The sequence below is a fragment of the Herpailurus yagouaroundi genome, unplaced genomic scaffold (assembly GCF_014898765.1).
Source record: "Herpailurus yagouaroundi ecotype Mexico unplaced genomic scaffold, PumYag 28, whole genome shotgun sequence".
Lineage (NCBI taxonomy): Eukaryota > Metazoa > Chordata > Mammalia > Carnivora > Felidae > Herpailurus > Herpailurus yagouaroundi.
In genome coordinates, this window is record NW_024412376.1 from 123,750,371 (window position 1) to 123,756,370 (window position 6,000).

At 38.6% G+C, this 6,000-nt stretch overlaps 1 long non-coding RNA gene across 3 annotated transcripts in view; it reads left to right on the forward strand.

Moving 5' to 3' along the window:
• The window catches only part of LOC121035486 (uncharacterized), an 83,348-nt gene extending 77,830 nt beyond the window's left edge, over positions 1-5,518 (forward strand). For 2 of the 3 annotated variants that reach the window (XR_005792915.1, XR_005792916.1), the window contains 2 exons: positions 4,685-4,753; positions 5,477-5,513. This is a non-coding gene — a long non-coding RNA (uncharacterized LOC121035486). Of the gene's footprint in view, positions 1-4,684; positions 4,754-5,476 lie in introns of all 3 variants that reach the window. The other variant, XR_005792918.1, reaches the window with a different exon arrangement.
• The last annotated feature ends 482 nt before the right edge of the window (positions 5,519-6,000 follow it).

Here is a 6,000-nt window from a genome sequence, read left to right on the forward strand (position 1 = left end):
TATTTCTCTTCCAAAGGCATCAGGTCTTTGGAACCATGAGGTGGAATGTTTCCTTTTCTTCTGCTGGAAGCTAATGTTTTTGCTTTTTATGAGACAAAGGTCTTTGAAGTAGATGAGTTTTGAAGTAGATGCCCATGGAAATAGCTGGTGAGAAAGTTCAGATGCCTTATGTGTATGGGGTTCCTAGAGATTCTTAAGTGTTAAGCTAGTCCACACTCAGACTTTATGAATTCTTTGAAATTTCAGCTGTTTTCTTTTTACCTGCTTTTTGGACAGCTACCTCATCCTCCCACACTCTGTCAGCTCATCTGTCTTTGGAGGGGATCTTTACCTTTTGGAATTAAGCTTACCTGGTTATCATATGACCTCAGCTCTCTAATAGTGGTATATCAATCTATTGCAGTCATCACTCTTTTGGTGCCTAATTGTAACCCTTGAAATAAAATCACTTTAACTCCATATTGGTTCCTATGCCTTTGGGGATAACCCAGTAATTTTGAAATGTTTCCTTTCTTTCTGACATAATAAGATGTCCCAGCCTCATTTTGTATCTTTCCTCCTCCAGACCTGGAGCTAGATATTTCTTCCTTTAATATATCTAGTTCCATTTGGTAAGAAATAATACCTAGAAATCACAATCTGAGAACTAAGGGTGCTCTTTGATATTGATTTATCATTGCTTCTAGGCCTTTACAGTGTAGAGAGCTAGAAAATATGTGCTTTTCTTTAACAGGAAACAATCCCATAGTTCATACTGGTATCTCTAGTTCAAGGCTAAGATTACTTAACATGTTTGATTTTATTCTTGTATTATATTATAATCAAAATCTTGGTTCCTAATGACACTAACAAGATATTTATTTGTTTTATCGTACAGTATATGGAATACTTTCAAAATAATGATGCCATTATTATTACTAACAATAAGATTCCTGAATGCAATTTAAGATTACTTTGCAATTCTTTTTGTCATTAGGATATATACTAGTGAAGTACTAAGGCCCAACTCAAAATCTACTTCCTCTGTGAGGCCTTTATGCTGACCCACACTGCCCCATGCCGTTTTTCCCCTCTGAACTTTTATCATTCCAGTCTTAAATCTCACATTCTGCACCTGATTCAGATGGCCTTGAATTGCCTTTTACTTGTTTAGATACTTAAAATATGAAAGTTGAGAATAATTCAATTAGGTCAATCCTCCTGAGAGGTCAATGGAGTTAATTTAATTTATTATCCCCACAGTAAACTCTGAAGGGTAGGTGCATGTCTTCTTTTATATATCAGAAGGAAGCAGTTTCCCTTACTACATAATCAAAGTTTAATTAAATTCTTTTGGGAACTTGTTTCAGAATGACACAGACTGAACAGTTAGACCATCTTCCAGGATCACGAAACCAGACAGGTCTCCAATATCCAATGCCAAATGACAGGTGGGATTTGGGTCCAACAAAAGCTGGGCAAGATATTTGAGGATCTGTGCCAGTCCACTGACCCTGGATAAATGAGCATGGATGGATCTCATATTCAGAAACCTATAAATTGGAAGTCTATTTTCCCCTTGACATTTAGTAACCTATTCCTTTAAAAATGTTTACTCATCTCATATAAGGGCGGGAGTGTTTGCCAAAGAGAAACAAGGGCAGGAGTATTTCTTTGTCCATGTATGGAACACCATACTTCAGGGACTTAGACAAGATGGGAGTGATAGAAATCAGAGCAAGAGAGCCCCAGGGGTGCCTGGGTGGCTCAGTCAGTTGAGCGTCTGACTCGATTTCAGCTCAGGTCATGATCTCCAAACTCACATGGAGCCTGTTTGGGATTCTCTCTCTCTCTCTCTCTCTCTCTCTCTCTCTCTCTCTCTTTCTCTCTCTCTCAAAATAAATAAATAAACTTGAAAAGAAAAGAAAAGAAAAGGAAAGGAAAGGAAAGGAAAGGAAAGGAAAAGAAAAGAAAAAGAGAACCCCAGGAAGCAGCCACATCCAGGCAGGCACAGTGAGAGATGTGACGTGGTCACCTCTTCCATGCTTTCAGAGCTTGGTCAGCTTGTGTTTTATGTGGGTGAGTGGCTATTCTCTCCCATGCTCCCCACTGAACCAGAGTGAAGAACAAAGGGACTATAAGATCCAAGCTCTGACGGACTCTTACTGCTTATGTAGCATCAGAATAATCCCTAGAGCCCAGCACGGTACAGCAGCTGCCTCCCTTGCCAACTTCATCCCCCACTCACTTGGCCCACTCCCTGTGCTCACTGGCCAGTTTATTCTTGCCTCCAAGCTGACCACTGTACTGGCTGTTTGCTCTGCCCGGGTGCTCTTCCCACACACTTCATGCTGGCAGGCCCTTTCTCATTGTTCCCATCTCAGGCTCATATACCGCCTCTCAGACAGGCCCTCCCATCAAAATGACCTCTTTCCACCCAGTCTGCCACATGACTTTATCAAACCTTTCAGAGATTTTATTACTTTCTGACATTATCTTGCATATCTGTTGGTTTTCTTACCATTGTCTGTCTTCCTCCCTCTGGGGTATCAGCTTCACAAGGCCAGCAACCTGGTATGTTTTGCTGGCTCCTATGTTACTCACACTAGGCCTGGCACTTGGTAGGCACTCAATAAATATTTATTTTTAAGTTTATTTATTTATTTTGAGAGAGAGAGAAAGCAAGTGGGGGAGAGGCAGAGACAGACAGACAGATAGACAGAGAGTCCCAAGCAGGCTCCACACTGTCAATGCAGGCCTGACACAGGGCTCAAACTCATGAAATATGAGATCATGACCTGAGCCAAAGTCAATGCTTAACTGACTGAGCCACCCAGGCACCCCCAAGAAATATTTGTTGAGTGAATTGAATGAAGGATCATGAAATGAAAGAGAAAAATAGTTATATATACATGTATGAATGAGTATGTGTGTGCATGCATTTATTTTTGTTTTGATTTATTTCATGAAAGGGTATGAGTGGCTTACAAGAAGCACCCAGCCTTGAATCTAGGAATCAATTAATTTTTAATTTTATTGATACTTATGCCATTTTCATTGTGATCTGCTTATTCAATTGCAAAAAGAGCATAGATTTCATTTTCTGGTCCTTGACTATATAAAATGGCTGCTGCTTTTCTTCCTGTCAGACTGTTATTATTGCTACAATTGGTAGTTATTTATCAAATCAGCCACTGATTGAAACAGTATAAAAACCTAGGAGCAATGAAAAACAAATGGTATACTTTATCAACAAAAAGATCAATGAGTTTCCTTCAAATGTGAGAGTATTTGTCACCATTTTGTTGTTGTTCACCTACCAGGCTTATTTCCATAACATGTGAAATTTTAGTTGGTAAATTTGCATCTCTGTCATTATTCATGACCAGTGAAGACATGGAAAAAAAGAGGTTAGTTTAAAATTTTAAATAACATAATTGTCAGGCAGATTGCTGGATCCCTGTGAGAATTCCTTTTGCCATTCATGCAATATAAAAGATGTATATAATTGGTTTGCTCCTTGTATATAATTGTGTTTGGAAGGATAGCAGTCCAACATTATAGAAGGAACTAAAAGGGTGATACTGGGGTGCCTGGATGGCATCCGACTCTTGATTTTGGCTCAGGTCGTGATCCCAGGGTCACAGGATCGAGCCCCACATCAGGCTCTGTGCTGAGCGTAGCGCCTGCTTGGAATTCGCTCTCTCTCTCCCTCTGCCCCTCTCTTCTACTCTCTCTCTCTCAATGAAATGAAATGAAATGAAATGAAATGAAATGAAATGAAATGAAATGAAATGAAATAAAGTATGAGACTATTATTTGAGGTAGGGTCCAGGAAAACCCACTAATGGTGGTTTTCAGTAAGTTGCTTATATTTTTGCTTACTTTTTGCTGCCTGTTTTCTTATCTGTAAATTTAGAGGGTTAGACCTCTAACCCTAAGCATCAACTTTTAGCTCTAAAATTCATTGACAGGTCTGCCTTCTTTCCTCCATATCCTTTGGTCATTTCAGAGGACACAGCAGACATACCCAAACTAACTTAAATTTCTTAAAATGATCTGTTATGGATTTGGGGAGAGTAGAGAAGTTTCCAGCAGAAGAGCTAATGGGCAACACTGCTGACTGCTGGGAATCTTCAAGTTCATGTCACAGACTCAGCCATCTAAGCCCTCAAGTCTGACCTGCGACTCATGATCAATTTGTTGGAGACCTTGTTTAGAAGATAAATATCACAAGATATGGATTTTCCTTTTGATACTAAAAAGAATCTTCTTATTAAATTGACCATTTAGCAGCTGTATCTGGACATTCAAGCTACATGTGGGATAGTTATTTTTACTTAAATCATTTGCAATGCAGTTTATCTCAAAGTATGGTCTGTGAACTTCAAGCATCAGAACCTCCCCCTGCAGGCTTATGTGGATGGCTCAGCTGGTTGAGCTTCCCACTTCGGCTCAGGTCATGATCTCTTGGTTTGTGGGTTCTGCCCTGTGTCGGGTTCTGCACTGACAGCTCAGACAGAGCCTGGAGCCTGCTTCGGGTTCTGTGTCTCCCTGTCTCTCTGCCCCTCCCCCACTTGTGCACGCTCTCTCTCTCTGTCTCTGTCTCTCTTTCTCAAAAATAAATAAATAAACATAAAAAAAAAGAATCTCCCCCTGTTGACTGTAGTGTGGCTAAAATGCAAATTCCTCTGCCTCACTTTAGACCTGCTGAATCAGAATCTGGTGGAAGGAGAGGGTGCCCAGAGATGTGCAAGTTTCACAAATTCTCCAGGTGATTCTTATTCACACTCAGGTCTGTCATGTTGTTAAGTTGGAAATAATCCCTCTCTAACTATCCTGCTGAAGAGTACAGAAGCAAGATAGACCTAAGCAACCTAGTAGGGCAAATCCTACATCATTATACTGAAAGGAAATGAGCTTGACCTCTGTAACAGGTAGATTAGCCTTGTAATGTATAATCCTTACATAACTTCATTTGAATATTTTTCTCCTTGATTTCTATTCTTGAATTTACTTTTGAGTGATTGTGAAAACACAAAGGATTTGTGGTATTTCTGATTATTTAAGGCTGCTATTTAATTAATGGCAATATATAAAGGAATTTTATTCCCTTCTTAATGTTCCAAAAGTACCTACTAGGTTAATTTAATGCAATGTCAAGGGGCAATATTGTATATAATATTTTCTTTATAAGCCACTACCTACCCCCAACCAAAAAACATAGAAAAAGAAACCCTTCACACTATAAATGTTTTTACATTAATTCATTCATATGATGATCATTATTCATGTATCTCTCTATTAATTATCATCATATATTTTCTAATTGTGGTAAATATGCTTAACATAAAACTTACCATCTTAACCATTTTTAAGTGTACAGTTGTTGTAAATATATTCACATTGTTGTATAACCAATCTCCAGAACGTTTTCATGTTATAAAACTAAGATTCTATACCCATTAAACAATTCTCCATTTCTTCCTCCCCATAGCTCCTGTGTTTCTGTTTCTCTGAATTTGACTTCTCTATATACCTCATGTAAGTGGATTTATACAGTGTTTGTCTTTTTGCAACTGCCTTATTTCACTTAAGATAATGTCCTCAAGGTTTATCCATGTTGTAGCATGTGTCAAAATTTCCTTTTTTAATAAAGGAAATGAATAATAGTTTATTGTATGGATATACCACACTTTGTTTATCTGTTCACCAATCATTGGATACTTTGACTGCTTCTACCTTTTGGCTCTTGTGAGTAATGCTGCCATGACTATGTGTGTACAGCTATCTCTACAAGACCCTGCTTTCAAATTCTTTGGATGTACATCAAGAAGCAGAATTGCTGGATTATATGGTTATTATATTTTAAATTTTCTGCAGAACCACCATACTGTTTTCCACAGTGGCTGCACCATTTTACCTTCCTACCAGCATTACTCAAGGGTTCCAATTTCTCCACATCCTCACCAACACGTGTTATTTTCAAAGACGATCAATATCATCAATAAGAGTTCTGGA